General features: G+C 43.4%; 1 long non-coding RNA gene across 1 annotated transcript in view; it reads right to left on the bottom strand.

The window, feature by feature from the left end:
• LOC122816882 overlaps nucleotides 1-14,821 on the bottom strand; it is a 111,349-nt gene extending 96,528 nt beyond the window's left edge. Inside the window, exon 1 of the long non-coding RNA XR_006367115.1 lies at nucleotides 14,751-14,821. This is a non-coding gene — a long non-coding RNA (uncharacterized LOC122816882). The remainder of the gene's footprint in view (nucleotides 1-14,750) is intronic.
• Nucleotides 14,822-16,273: the final 1,452 nt, after the last annotated feature.

Raw genomic sequence — 16,273 nt, 5'->3', positions numbered from 1 at the left:
TGGGATGCAGTGTCCAGCAGTGCTCCCAGGAAAATGATCTTCCTGGAGGGTGTTTGCTTTGATTTCTTCTCGTTGATGGTGTACCTTAAGGAGGTTAGGAGGATTTTGACAAAGAGAAGGTCCTTGAGTAGCTTTTCGTTGCACTCTGCCTTAATGAGGCAGGTGTCCACATAAGGGTAAATCTGTATATTTTTCTGTCTGTAGAAGGCTATGGCCGGGGCTAAGCATTTGGTGAATACCCTGGGAGCAGTGGATAAGCCAAAGGGTACCACAGAGAACTGAAAGTATTGTGGGCCTGCTCTGAAGCGAAGGAACTTCCTGCAGGATTCCGTTATGGTGATGTGAAGGTAGACATCTTTTACATCTAGGGTTACTAATCAGGCATTCTTTGTCAGCATAGGCAGCAGCTGCTGTAAAGATAGCATTTTGAATTTGGGAACCACCAGGAAGGTGTTCAGAATGGCTAGATCCAGGATGGGGCACCAAGTGCCTTCTTTTCTGGGAACCAGGAATAGTCTGGAATAAAAGTCTTTGCCCGTTTGATCTGCGGGGACAGGTTCTACTGCCCCTTGGGATATGAGGGTTTGGACTTGTTTCAATGCCTCTACCCACTGATTTTGAGGTAAGTCTAGGTACCCTCTTAGAATTGGGAGTTCGTTGAAGGAGAATTTGTATCCCTGAAAAATTATCTTTAAGACCCATTTGTCCTTTGTTACAGAGAGACAATTTTCTTTGCAGAGGGAGGACCTTCCTCCTAGTTTTGGGTGAGAGAAAAAGAGGACACGGGGGGGGGGGGGAGTCATTGAGAATTTTTGCCATAGAGGGATGGCTTAGAACTCCTTGCCTTTGGAGTGGGAGTGGTCCACTGTTTTGTTCTCTGCTGTCACTGGGGTGGGAGTCTGGGTGGTCTGTCCCTGCGGGGCTTACCCTGCCCCTGTCTGCTAGGTGCAGGAAAGGACAAGTGTTTTGAGGGGAAAATTCCTGCTGAACCTAGGAGGTAGTACCTGAAGGAAATCTTTGACTGTTTGCATAGATTTTGCTTTGTCTTGCATCTTTTTAAGCACCTCTTCTGCTTTTTCTCCAAACAAGCAGTTCTTATCCAAGGGTGCATCAAGTAATTTAGATTTGACATGATCAGGGAGAGGTTGTTCCTTCAACCATGCAGGTCTCCTAATGACAGATCCTGACACTGCTGCCCTGCTAGAGGCTTCTAGGGCGTCATACCCACAGTGTAACGAGTGTTTAGCCACTTGACAAGTAGAGTGCAGTAAATCTGCTAACTCTTTCTAACCGACACAGTCAGGAAAGGTATAAATTTTTTAACAGTTCCAAAGTGTGTTGTTGATATTTTAACATGTGGAACTGACACTTGAGAGCTCTAATAGCCAAGGTGGAAGAGGTGTATACTTTTTTACCCCATCTGTCCAGAGCTCTGGAGTCCTTGTCAGAAGGAGTAGGATTCTTTGTAGAACTAGCCTTAGCTCCTTTTGGTCCCTGTGTAATGACCTCCAGGTCTGCAGCAGGATTTCTGTACAGGTATTTGTGAGACTCTGGTACTCTGTAATACCAGTCAGGTTTTCTGGGAGCAGGTGGGAGGGCATCAGGAGTTAAACTGGATTCCTGGAAGACACAGTCAACCACCTCTAAGATAGAGGGATGGCCAAGTGTCTGTCCTGGGGCAGGTCTAGAAATTTTTAGTCTTTTCTTAGACTGAAGGAAGTCCTGGGATTCCCAGTGGAAATGTTCCCTGAGGGTGTAAAGGGTTTCCCCAAAGGAAAGATCTTCTGGTGGGGAGGCAGAGGGAATGGATTCCTCTGCATCTGAATTCTCATAAGCAGTCAGAGGTTGTTGTTCCTCTTCAAATTCTGAATCAGATTCCTCAGAATCTTGTTCTGTGAGTATATCAGGATAAAGGTTCTCTTTTCCTTTTAGAAGTTGTGGCCTGACTACCCCTGATAAGGGAGAGAAGATCCTCTGCCATTTTAAGCATTTGAGTTTGGGGAGGAGGAGCAAGAGTAACATGTTGGCTAGAGGTAGTTCTCCTGGGAATGGCCTTGCCTCTAGGCCTAAGTGAATCCATCTGACAGGAACAGTAGTCGGAAGAGAAGACATCGTTTTTCGTCTTGAATCGGTAGTGCAAAAGGCCTCCTCGAAAGCTAGTGCCTGCGTCGCGGCTCTGGACCCAACCGAGGCAGAGACAACCAAAGGCTCAGAAGACAAAGAAGAATTCTGTGGCATACCGGACTCCGAAAGGGTCTCTGTGGAGGCCTGTGAAGGTATCGAATCGGGCATCAGGGGCTGCGAAAGCGTCTCAATGAATTTCGGAGAACTGACGACCTGCTTAGTGGTAGCATTGTCGGAAGGCTTGGCCTTGTGTGGTCTGTCTCTTTCTCCTTACGTTTCTTCAGAATGTCTATGGAAGGTTGGCTGACTGATGACATTTTGTAATGTGAAGACGGAAGACGAAAATCCCTGGCTACAATAAGAGCTCTACGATGAAGGATTCTCGCATTAAAGAGGACACAGAACTGGCAATGGGGGACGATGTGATCTTTGGCCTAAACAAGTGACACAGTATGAGTGGAAGTCTCTGTGTGGTATTTGCTTTCCACAGGTGAGACAATTGTTAACTTTTTCAGACATTGATTAGTGCAAGAAAAAAAGGATCCCCAATGGGGTACATAGCTTTAGACATTTTCAGTTGTAAATCAAAACTCTGGTAGCAACCGACCGGCACACTTGCGAACTGCTTCTGCTATGGGCTCTACGGCAAGAAAGACTGATGTAATGGTGTTGGCTGCTCTCTTTTATAGCAGTGACGACCAGATGTCAGACAGCATGCGACAGCCGAAGCAGAAAAACGTTGACTCTGGTATTCGGGCCGGCCGAGGGCTACCACAGCAGGGATAACCCACAGGTGATGACTGGAACAGTGAAACACGAAGAACATCTAGAAAACCACAACACAAAGCCAAGCAAAGAAAAAAAGTAGAAACTCTGTACATATCCAGCCAGAGCCAGGCTCTGATGGACACGTGTCTGCACAGGAAACATGGCAAACAAGATCTGGGGATTAGAGGGCAGCAGGGCTTTATGGGAGAGGGAGGAGCCACAGTCTTGGATCAGTATGTTGAATATTGCCGGCTCGGATCCAATGTTGGATCCAAGACCCTGTGGTGATGAATGAAGAAATGGATAACATCAGATCATGCTTCTTTTATCCACAGTCAGTCTGCAAGACACTTGTTTAATATTGTAACTACAATAGTATCCAAAAGTCTCCCAACAAGGCAAAACAAGACAGTCTGTAGATAAAATATCAAAGAACCCAAGAGCAACATTAGTCTGATGAACCAGTTTTGTTCAACCGTGAAAGCGCTTACCATTGTACAATAAAGGATTGTTGTATTTGGATGTTGTGCCTTCTTATAGTGTTACTCTGCTCCTCTTGGGTTCTTTGATATTGTAACTACAATGATTACTTATTATGGCATTATATCCAAAGCTATCAACTTCCTTGCTCTCAGGGACAACTGCAAAAAAATAATGGTGGACAAAGGCTCAAAGTCTGGTAGAATTTTGAAAATATTTCTCTAATTTACTTAATACATCAGGAAAACAAGGTGTATAATCAACAAGCATTTTCTGAACAAGAACTATGAAACTCTAATGGCTGTCATTACTGGTTAACCGCAATTCTCAATTTACTAGAAAATCAAACATCTTACAAGTAATGAGTAAAACCACAAGTACAAACAGGGAATTACAGCAAAACTCAGGACAGTTTAGAGCTATAATTATATCCAGTTTATGGCAAGGAGCAAAAATAAAAATATTCAAAAAAAAAATCCCTTGCATTACTGTGACCTGCTGCTACACTTCCATGCCAAGCGCCACAAAGTCCACAACTCCCTACTGTGCTGCGTAATATGTAATAGTTGTGGACCTTCTTGTTACCTTCCCATAAATCATAGCAAGGCAACAAATAGAAAGCTGTGGCACATAGCAGCACTGGTCAAGGACAGAGTTTATTGCATGATGCTTATTTATTTACTTTGAAGTAAGGAAATAGTTTGCACTTTGCAAAAATATTAAAATGCCCTGACGAGAACTCAACACCGACCCATGCTGTTCATGTGCAAATGGTAGGCACTAAGAGTTAATCTGTACACTCAATCTAAAAATGGATATGTGCCCTGACACTTATGTTCAGCACATAAGTTAACACTTAAGTTAAACATAACTAATTACATTTTTTGGCCTGTCCATGGGACCCCCATTACAATCCGTCACTTCTCATCAATGACAATGAAGTCTTTCCTTTTGAATACTACTGCTTTTCTTTAATGAAACAGGAATTATTTTATAGGATTAGTTATTGCTGTTTGCCTGCATTTCTTTTTATTTGCTTTGTTTACATGTCTTTACTTTGGTACATGGATTTCAACAGCTATTTATACATTACCACACATTCCACCTGCTAAGAACTTTCAAAGGCAGGTGGCTGTCATCTTTACTATCTGGATTCTTTAACAAGCAATTGTACTCAACTGCAATCAGTGTACAATATGACAAGTCACATGCATGTCATGCCCAGGGCGCCAGTGTTAGCACTTTAGGGGCCCCCAACAAATGTCAAGTTGGGGGACCCCTGGGCACTTCCAGTCTAAGTATTAACCTGTCACAGCTACCTCTCTTAAGTAAACCTTTAGGAGTAGTACGCATAGATTGTAGCTGCTATGCTTACTATGTTGGCCCATTTCACAATGGGACATTTAAAGTTAATAGCATTTAGTTGCAACAATGATACAACTCTATGTACAGGTCTGGACTTACTTGAAGCTTTTTCAAGAAATTATAACTTTCTATATGGTCTGAAGTTAATTTTAAATGTTTTCTCTTTTTCATGGCCTTTTCATCCAATAACGGCTTAAACAAAAAATAAAATACCACTCCATCACATCTGTGAGTAGAACAAAATGAAAACTCTTCTGAGTCAACTCATACTGCATCACATAAATGTGTAACACAACTGACTCAGTGCATTTCCATAACACAAAATCTTCCAGTGTTAAGAGTGCCGAATGCAGTAGCAGAAGTGATTAACTATTGGATTATTTCACTGTCAGAATTTTGCAACCACACTTATCTAGCCTGTTAAATAATACAGACATTTAACAAGTTAAATCCCTTATTTAACCATGTACTTCCAAGATCTGTGTACACATGTCGTGAGACTTCTGTTCCCCTGACTTTTGCCAGGATTATGTGGTTTATAACACAATACAGTGGATTTGTTTGAAAATGTTTAGCTGGATGAGAATGCTTTAGCTTAGAAGGTTTCTGCATGGTGGTATGCTCATCTAATTCAGAGACTGTTCTAACAACTAGACTTCTGTTTCCTAACCTAAGAGCTAACCATCAACAAACAGCATAAATGTATCCAAGACAGCAATCACATTCTTTGCTACACAACACAAACGGACTCCCAGCACTTCTTATGACTCCAAACAAGAAACAGATTTCCACTGCAGAGAAATACAAGCATCTTAGCTGAAATTTGTCAACTGAAGGTTACCTACTCCAGATCTAATCACCTTACAAAAGGATCCAGACACACCCTCATTGTTGCAACTAAATGACAGATTTATCTCCCAGCAACTGCTACGTCTTTGGAGCAGGCTACCAACTCATGTGAAACAGAGCACCTCTATGACTGTTCAAGAGGAATCTGGATGAGTGGATGGGACACTGTAAATAGTTACCAGGGACAGAGCCCACAACCCTCCCGGGCAAGGGCAGTCACCATTAATGCAATCTTGGATACTGACTAGTATTACTTTGGGATGAAAACATGACCTCCAGGTTGAGAGCCTATTAATCCTATTGATACCAAGGCCCTGTGTCTTCAAACCAAGACTTTATTATGTTCTTGTCCTCTCCCTCTACTCATTCAAATTGACCAATGAAATACAACCCACCATAAATGTCATGTGTAGATTTATTAACCCTGAATCACAGCTACAGCATCACTGTATATCATTGAAAGGGCCAAATGCTTTCCTGTCAAATGACTATCCATCATTCTGCCATCATTTAAAAGTCATTAATCATGGGAAGAAGCCTCTGCACATCTATTAATAGTAAACTGCAAATCTACGTCTTCTCCCCTCTCTTAGAAATAGCTCATTAATGCTTATCTAATCGTTTAGGCTCATCTGTGGAGAAAAGAGCTTAGGCAGAATTATCCCAGGCAACTGAACTACCTGTCTCTTGAATTTAAACAGATAAATATTCTCTTTTCAGAAAAGACATCATAGACTACCGCAAAAAAAAAAAAAAAAAAGAAAAGAAAATGCACCCATTTTGCAGACTATGCCCAATTACTGCTTTGGTGTTGCATTTGCTGGCACTTGCTCTAAACCTATTAGGCATCTATGGACAGATATACCTGTAGCAGCCAATACTTGGCTAAAACAAGAAATAAAAGCAGATGTGACAAACCAAAAGACTGATTCCTATACTATATAAAATACTCTAGAACTTTGTTTCCCCTCATACCATCTTAAACACTGAATCAGTTCATCAATCAATAGCCATACCCCTTTTGCTATTTTATATAAAGAGCAAGGATACATTTTATATATATATATATATATATATATTTATATATATTTATATATATATACATATATATATATATATATATATATATATATATATATATACACACACACACAAATATATATATATATATATATATATATATATATATATATATATACACACACACACACACACACATATATATATATATACATATATATATATATATATATATATATATATATATATATATATATATATATATAAAACTAATGTAACTAATGTAATGCAACCAATTTAACTACTGTCTGTTTGTTTTAACTGTGGAGCTTTTCTCCCCGGGCCTCCTCTGAAAATGGACCTACATCCAGTCAGACACTCCCGGTCAACAAATATAAACAAAAATAAATTTTATATATATATATATATATATATATATATATATATATATATATATATTTATATACACACACACACACACACCTATATATTTATTACACATACACAAATTAGGGAATATTTTCACACTTGTATAGTGTCACCCAAAAAGTATTACAAATAGGTCCAACAAAACTGCAGCTAGGCAATGTAAACTACACTGGATTCTAACTTCCCTTGAAAAGTAATTACCATCGTATGGCACCATGACCAACACCCTGACTGATTCCATCCCCAAAGCATGTTACTACAAATAGGTGAGAAAACTCTACCCCTCCAGATAGAAACTTAACGGCAAATTAAAAAAATTCAAATAATTATATACTAAAAGTTTTTTCCACGAGACGCCATTGTCTTTGAATTAGCATCTTTTTAACATCTTCAATGCATGTGCTCCTCTGAGTCAAAGGAATTAAAGCCAACCCTGACCTGTGGCTATCTAGAAATACAAAAAAATTCATGAAGCAGAGGAACAAAGCCCTGCAGGTTTGGTTAAAGAAGACCCAGAAAAACTCTACAATATGCTGGCAGCAATGCAAAGTGTTCTATCAAATCTGACATAAAATGTTACTAAACAACGCTTACAAACATGCACCAATATAACCCTAAACTCTTCTGGGTTTGTGTAAACAATCTTACACAGTCGGCATGAAACCTACCCCATCCACACCAAATCACAGCATTGCCTGTTAATCTGACCCCCATTTCATACCAACAGTAGCATCTGTAATTAGCAACAAAAGGCAGCACTAACTGGCAAGTTCCATTTCAAATATATAAGCATGCAGTATTAAAGGTGACTACTCTCATCTGCTCAGCCAAAAGCAATTCCAAGCTTCAAGAACTTAATAATCTTTTTTTCCACCACTGAAATGTGGTGACAACTCCTTCACAACTGAAAGAAAACTAAAGTATGTACATCTGAAAGTTGGTGCAGAGGGTTAAGGATCTTTGTTGAAGTTCCTGTGGTACAGGGTTTGATTCCCTTAGCCCTCATTTGCCTACTGTGCGATCTTGAGCAAGTCACTTAACCAGATATCGCTCCCAGGCTGCCCTTGAAAATGGGCTGCATGTTCAATGGGCTTGCCTAGTTAAATTATTACATATTCCTAAGTAACTCTCTGCTCAAAAACTCTCTTTTCAATAATCATAAGCAATAATGTCAACCTACTGTATAAATCACAGATGACCATGTGAAGTTTGACAGTCACATACTGCAAAGCAAGCACCCCCTCCCCAAAAAAGGCTTCCTATGTAGGGCAAGACCTTACCTCACTGATAATGGCAATGATGAACACAGTTCACAACTTTCTCACTTCTGTCACTCCTATATACCTTTCCAGTACTTGCCAATCTGCAAACGTCTTAGAAATTTGTTACAAAACAAATGTTCTCAAAGTTGCTACATTTACAGGAAAAAAGAAGTTATGTACTCACCATAATAACATTCCATCTGAATTGTTGCTCTTCATTTGTCTTCAACCTGTGGAACTTGTGGGTACTCTGATCCAACTCGGCCGCCTTTCCAGCATCTGATCAGAGCTCCAAGCTTCCTCCCCTACCCATAATGCTCCCATCTTCTTACTCCCTTCAGATCAAGTTTGCTGCCCACCATAGTATCCCAGTCTGATCCAAAATCTTTTCCCATAACAAGGATCTACTTGAGCAAGCAGAGGAGAACAAAGGCATACCCATATGGTGACCATTCCTCTTCTGGGCAGACCACCACACAGCCCACACAAAGCAGGGGGAAGGAGGGGAGGGATGGTTGAAGACAAATGAAAAGCAACAACTCAGCTGGAACGTTATGGTGAGTACGTAACTTCTTTATCTGAAGTTGTTGTCTTCAACCTGTGGGACAGAGTCCCCAGCAACTAAACACCTGGGAGGCCCTCATGGAATTATATTCCAGAGCACGGTGGAGCCAAAGGATGACCTGTTCTTGGATAGAATGTCCAACTTGTAATGTGAGATGTAAGTATGTGAAGAAGCCCAAGTAGCCGCAGAACAAATGTCATCCAGAGAAATTCTAGACCAGAAGGCAGATGAAGTAGCCATACATCTAGTGAAATGCGCCTTAATATGACCTGGCAGGGTTAAACCTCTAGCTGAATATACCAGGGAAATGCACTGGAAAATCCAACGGGCAATGGTGACCTTCAACACTGGTTTCCCTAAAAAGGGCTTAGAATAGGAAATAAAAAGTTGGTCAGACTTACGAAATAATTTAGTCCTATGCAGGTAAAAACATAGCTGTCTATGTACATCCAAACAAATGGAGTTTGTACTCTCCCTTATTTTGAAAATTTGGAACGAAAACTGGGAGATTAATCACTTGATTAACATTGGCTTCCGAAGCTACTTTAGGAAGAAAGGATGGATTAGTACACAAGGACACCCTGTCTTTATGAAATCCCAAATAGGAAGGCTTGACCAAAGATGCCTGACGCTCCGAAACCCTTTTGACAGATGTAACAGCAACCAAAAAAGCCATCTTCCAAGACAGAAGCTAAGTCCACTGAGGCTGCAGGCTCAAAGGGGGGCGAGACCAAATCTCGACACAGAAATACTAAGCCTCTGGTATTCAGGTCAGCCGAGGGCTACCCTGGCAAGGATAACCCAAATGTGATGACTGCAACAGTGAAACATGAAAAACATCTAGTGTGAGATTCCAGGGAGGCATTGGGTACTCAACTGTTGGCCAAAGTAAAAAGATACCTTTCAAAAAGGCTTTACAAAGCTTAGAAGAAGCTAAAGAAGCCATATTCTCACCTACATGAAAATTAGGTATAGCTGCCAGTTAGACCTTGACTGTAGAACAAATGGCACCTTGCTGAAAAATATTTGCTAAAAATTCTAAAACTGCCTGAACCGGAGAAGTGAAGGGGTCTAGGTCACGCTGAGAAGCCCAAATAGAAAAACATTTCCACTTACTGGAATAAACCTTCCTATTAGAAGATTTATGAGCCACAACCAAAATTCTTTTGACCAGTGAAGATAACCCAGGAGTCCTGACTATCATGGGAACTGGAGCAGCCAAGCAGTGAGCTTCAGTCTGACCAGGTCTGGATGGGGAATCCCTGAGGGATGAGAGATGAGATCTGGAATCTGATCCAATTTCCAGGACAGACACACAACATGAGACCAGAGAGAGGAACCATACTTGGCAAGGCCAGAATGGGGCAATGAGGATGAAACTCCCCAGCCTGCAAGCTTTCTGAAGAAATTTCGGTATTAGAGGCAGAGGAGGATATGCATACAGACACTGGAGGGCCAAGCAAGCATCAGAGCATCTCTAGGGGTGTCCACCTGAGAGGGTTTCAGAGCAAAAAAACTCTCTGCACTTTACGTTGGAAGGAGAGGTGAAGAGATGACAGCATGGCTGACCCCACTTGAGAAAGATGTTTCACTACAGAAGGATTCAGACACCACTTGTAAGGCATCAGTATAGTCCATTCTGAGCCTGTCTGCTAGAATGTTGGACCTCCCAGGAATGTGTGTTGACACCAGAAAATGGCCAGTGGAGATCACCCACTCCCACACTCTCATGGCCTCTCGACACAGGGGTTAAAACCTGGCTCCCCCGTTTGCTGATGTACCACACCACCGACATATTGTCTGTCTGGATAGCAATCGTCCCCTAGAGTAAGATGAGTATGGAGAGCTTGCAATGCTAGGAGCACCGCCCTCATCTCCAGGATGTTGAAATGCAATTGAGTCTTGAAGGGGGACCACGTACCTTGGACTGTCTTTCCCACGTTGTGCCCATCCCTTAGCAAAAGGCATCCATGGTCACCATGGCCAAGGGGGGAGGCAGAAGAAAGGGACAACCCCGGAAAAGATCCAGGGAAGGAGTCCACCACAGAAGAGTCCCTGCATACCCGAGATACCCAAATAGGGTGATATAACGGAAGATCCCAAGGGTCCATTGAAGTACCCGCATGTGCAACCAAGCCAAAGGTAAGAGAGTGATCCTGGCCACCATGGACCCTAATGCCCATAATACCATTTCCGCCGTCAGTGATTGAGCTTGAAGAATACAATGGACATGTAGTTTCAGAGACTGGATTCAGTCTGAGGTTAGGAAGGCCTTGTTTTGAATAGTGTCCATCCGAGCTCTGATGAAATCTAGCACTTGAATCGGGGTCAGTAAAGATTTGTTGAGATTAATGGTTATGCCCTACTGGTTGGCTAAGTGAAGCAAGGAATCCCTCACTTGGCAGACTTGATGCCTGGAAGGGGCACAGCAAGGAGCCAGTCGTCCAGGTAGAGGAAGAACTGGAATCCCTGGAGTCTCAGGTAAGCTGCTACCACTGCCATTCACTTTGTTGTACACCCTGGGGGCTGTGGTGAGACCACAGAGGAATGCTCTGAACTGGTAATGACTGGTTCTCAGCCAGAAGCTGGGGAACCTTTGAGGGCGCTTGTCCATTTTGATGTGGTAGTACATATTATGAAGGTTGACTGAGCACATCCAATCACTCTCCTTCAGAAAGGGCAGGACAGATTGAAGAGTGACCATCTGGAATTTTGTCTTGGCAACTGACAGACTTAAGATGGAATGATCCAGAATGGGTCTTAAGTCCCCCGTCTTCTTTGGCACCAAAAAGAATCTAGAATAAATGCCCAATCCGGTCTGGGGGGACGGGTTGGATGACTCGCTTTTCTAGCGGCTTTGCAATTTCCAGTGCTGCTTCCTCCCTTTGTGTGGGTAAAACGTCCAGAAGGTTTTAGGGCAGGTGAGGTAATCGGTTGAAAGGGATAGCATAGCCTTTGGATATATGCATCACCCAGTGATCATTCATTATACACTCTCCCAGGCTGTTGGATGTAGTGACAGCCGTCCTCCGACTGCCTCCAGAGCTGAGCAGTCGGGCAACCTTTCAGAGCTGCTGCATGGGTCTGTCCAATAAAGGCTCTCAAGACCATGGATTCCTCTGACCCTCTCTGCCTTGGGAGCGGCGTCTATCAAATCCCAATCTGCCTCTAGGAGAAAGGCAAGTCCTGAGTGTCCTGGGAGTAGCTCTGAGACTTTAGGAACCACATCTTCTTTGCCCCCCTGCTGATTCCTCAAAAAGGTTCACTGGCGGGTGGAGAAGTGGATCCCGACGGCAGGCAGTCTTTCTGTCCTTCTCACTCTGGACAACAGTGTCATGTACTGACTTTCCAAAGAGGATAGAACAGTCATACAGGGCATTAGTAATGGACGCCTTAAAGGGTCCCGAGAAAGCACAGTGTCAGAGCCAGGCACTGCGCCTGATGGCAACGCCTGTCCCGGCAGCTCTAGCAGCACCCTCAGTAGCATGAGAGAGAAGCCACATAGAGGTGCTAGCAATAGATGAGAGGGTGGCCATGCGAGAAGAGAAAACCTTCTGATCCTCTGCCGTCATGGACACTGAGGCAGACCCAGTGATCTCCTTGACAAGGTCTCACTGGAGTCTAATCACGTGTGCCATATAATTCAGCGCACGTGCCAGAAATGTGGCTGAAGCATACACCCACTTCCCAAACTAATCCATCATCTTGGACTCTCTGTCTGGCGGACGGACTGTGCAGCTCTCCTGCACGACCTCCTTCTTAGTGGCCGCTGCCATTACCATGGCATCTACTGAGTATCCCTTGTTCCAGTGGGTCCTATCTGAGACAGCACTCAAGACCTTGTCGGAGCATTTGGGGATCAGCTTCACTGTGTCCAGGGCCTTCCATGCCAGACATGTAATTAGATCCACGGGAGGGTACACCCAGGATGTAGATGGTCCTGCACCAAACGCCTCCAGGAACACCGATTCGTCAGAGTTGGGTTTCTGGGCAGACCACTCCCCTCACTGACGAAGGATCTCCATGATGTCTCCAAAGGAGACATCCTCGAGGGGTGACCAGGGGAACCCCCCCCTTCCTCCAAATCAGTGTCCTCCATGAAGGACTCTGGGGGGGAGTCAATGTGCCTCATTTTGCACATATGTTTTCGATGAACCTCCTCAGGGGTAGTTTCTGGGCAGGACTCGAAAACATCTGGCTGCTCCCGCGTGGGAGCTCCCTGGGGCGGAGAGGCAGCAGGCTGTCCCTGAGGTAGCAGGATGGCAGAATCCATACCAGAAACAGAGAGAGCCAGGGCGGACTCCGAAGAAGAGATAGTCAAGGGTCTTCTATGGTATTGAGAAAACCCTCTCCACCACGTAGAAGGCAGATGGAGAGCAAACCATCTGAGAAGGGATTACAGACGGGTTTGCCACCCTCTGGATCAAGAGGGGAGTCAGATCTGAACCTCTAGGTGCAGAGACTCCTATTGGAAGGCTCTGCTCCGAAAGGCTTCGAGCAGTCACCATCCCCTCAGTTCCGGCTCCGAGAGCCAGACGGATCAGAGCTCAGATCAGACTTACTCAAGCTAATGGCTGGTGTCAAGGTACAAGGTACAGTCAGTGCCGACCCCGATGAGTCCTCAGATCCGAAGGCACCGAAACAGGAGGTCAGATCAGAGAAGGAGTAATTGGTAGGAACTCTGACTGCATGCCCCTGTTCTAGAAAGAGAGGGGGCAGGCAAGACCCCCAACCGTATCTGAGTGCAGATAAATTTCCCCATCATCCTGACCACCTCTGCTTCGGAAAGGCTGTAGGTGGATCAGGACGAAGAGGCCATCAATACCATCCTGGAGGGTCAAGGGAGGTAAAGCAGAGACCAGTGAATGGATCCAAAGGTCCTCTGTCTCCGGGGAGAAACAAGGGGAATGAAACCAGGAAGACTCTGGTCTCAGGGTGCAGTGGACCTAGGCTGGGGGACCAGCAGAGTCCAAGTGATCAGGAGATGGCTTCCTAGCCCTGTCCCTGTGTTTATGCTGGTCCCCGTCCCCAGACCTCTTTGGTGGGAGGTGGAGTCCCAGAGGCCAGGGCAGAAACAGAAGAAGCAGAAGTAGTCAGGGTTGAGGAGGCCTGGGCCTCGGTGGTAGGATGGGGAAGAAGGCCTTTTGAAATTAGCTTGTTCCTCCTGTCCATCAGGGCACGGGGGATGAAGCCATGCAGATGGAACAGGAGGACTCAGAATGGGAAACCCCTAAGCATATTATGCATAGAGTGTGGCCATCAGCTGGGGAAAGCTTGTGGCCACACTTTGTATTTTCTAAAGCTTGATTTGGGGGTCTGAGACATAGTCGTAGCAGAAAGGCTCAACCAGAACACACTCACGCATGTTTCTGAAAGAAGACAGAAAGGATAGAAAAGAGAGAAATCTAAGTAAAAGGAAGGTAGAAAACTCGCAAAAATATAGTCACTTACCCAAATAGAAGATCAGAGCAGCAGATCACAATGCTTATGCTAGCACAGCAAATTAGATCTGAAGGGAGGAGGGAGACAGGGACATTGTGGGTAGGAAAGGAGCCGGGAGCTCGGATCAGATGCTGGAAAGGCAGCCCAAAGGCTCCACAGGGTGAAGACCAAATGAAGACAATGACTTCAGATCCATAATTACAAAAACTCATTACTACCTGACAAATAGCTTAACTGGACTGAACTGCCATGTTATCCAACATATGACCTCCACGGACAATCATGAATAAATATGTCATGCACATGTCAATACAATGTACTCTTTTGTGGAGAAATACCTGGATTACATAAATATAAGGTAAGACCTTATAATATTCATGTACTTCAAGTTTTTTTGATAAATTAAAAAAATATAACATGAACGACACTTCTGTAACTACTAGTACCTTGATAATTTGTTTTCCAGGATTTTTGGCTCCATGCCAAATATCAAAGGAATGTTTGATTGATGTAGATCTAGTCCCTGTAATGAAAATAAAAGTTTTTCAATACTGTGCTTTTATTGCAAGTGAAAATACTAAGGAGCATGATGACAGTATTCTTACCTATGACTGGTGATCTCTGGATGTGCATCAATCACCCCTTCGATATGATGTCCCTGCAGACTGCCCGCATGCCTTTCAAGGGAAACTTTCTCCATTCTTTGTTAACTCAACTGTCGTTTGTTAACCATGTGAACAAGCAGAATCTCTGTTTTTTTCCACTCATGCATGTGTTAAGTGCAGTATTTTGCAGAGTGGCTAGGACTGTCCATATGATCATTGCCCACACACACACAAAACTGTTGCAAGTCTCCAACTACAATCGAAAGCACTACTGCATTGCATATAATAGACAAAAAAATGCCTTACTCACCCATTACTGTGTCACTTTCATTTGCTAGCAAGCAGACATTATCCGGCTAACCATATATCATTCCAATACTCCTGCACAACTAGTATTGAATGCATTTGCTGCAACCAGTAATAACTGGCTTCATGGACGAATGGTAACAAGGCACTTTACTAGCAGTAATAACAATGCATTGTTGGTATCACTCAAAAAGATAGCTGCTGCCGGCATGAGATAGGTTGCAATTAAACTGTTCCTTACTTTCTGCTGACTTGACCACTGGTAAGCTACATGTCCACTGGTAAGCTACATGTCCACTGCTGTACACTTGGGCAGTAACATCAGTAACTTAGTACATTAAGTATTATTTTGCCTGTGTATGGCATGGACAGTACAAACTCATAACAGTGTGATACGTGATCCTTTGGTTTTACAAGACAGATACACCTTCTCCACAGATATCACTCAGCTGTATCCTGCACTTCTCTGCATATTGTAGGAGGTTATTCCTTTACACAAGTATGACGGATTCCTTTCACAAGGATTGTGAAAGATGTTCAACATCAATTAATGATTGTGGCATGTTTGTGGATGCCTCAGTTGAGTCTCTTGCTCAAATGTCCAACAGACACTCACCATCACAGTCTTGCATGTTGTATTCATGATCACAGCACTCCCCTGTAGAGATGAATACAAGTGATATCAAAAGGCAATGCATAAAAATACCACAGCACAGAGAGGGAGAAAAAAGGTAGCTTCAAAACCTGACTGTCATGTCTGTTAATGTTCCAGAATTTGTAAAGTTAATACCCTTCCTCAGCTTTGTCAATGAAGCATATGCTCAGGAAGGCAGCATAGCTCTTTGATGTACAATGAAATACAGTGCTCTGAAATTAGAAATTACAAAGGAGTACAAAGGAGTTCAGTTCACATACAGCTGTGTATTAGTGCTACTTTCATGCTGCCAATCACATGACATGGTATTCACGTACCCGGGTATTGGCATGCATGCCACTGGTCAAGTGCTATTATGGATGTCATGCAGATTAGACAGAGATTACTCTCTATCAGTCTGTGC

This window comes from Protopterus annectens, chromosome 12.part0, assembly GCF_019279795.1.
Source record: "Protopterus annectens isolate FY-2018-M chromosome 12.part0, PAN1.0, whole genome shotgun sequence".
Taxonomy (NCBI): domain Eukaryota; kingdom Metazoa; phylum Chordata; order Ceratodontiformes; family Protopteridae; genus Protopterus; species Protopterus annectens.
This window is presented reverse-complemented; position numbering and strand designations above follow the sequence as displayed.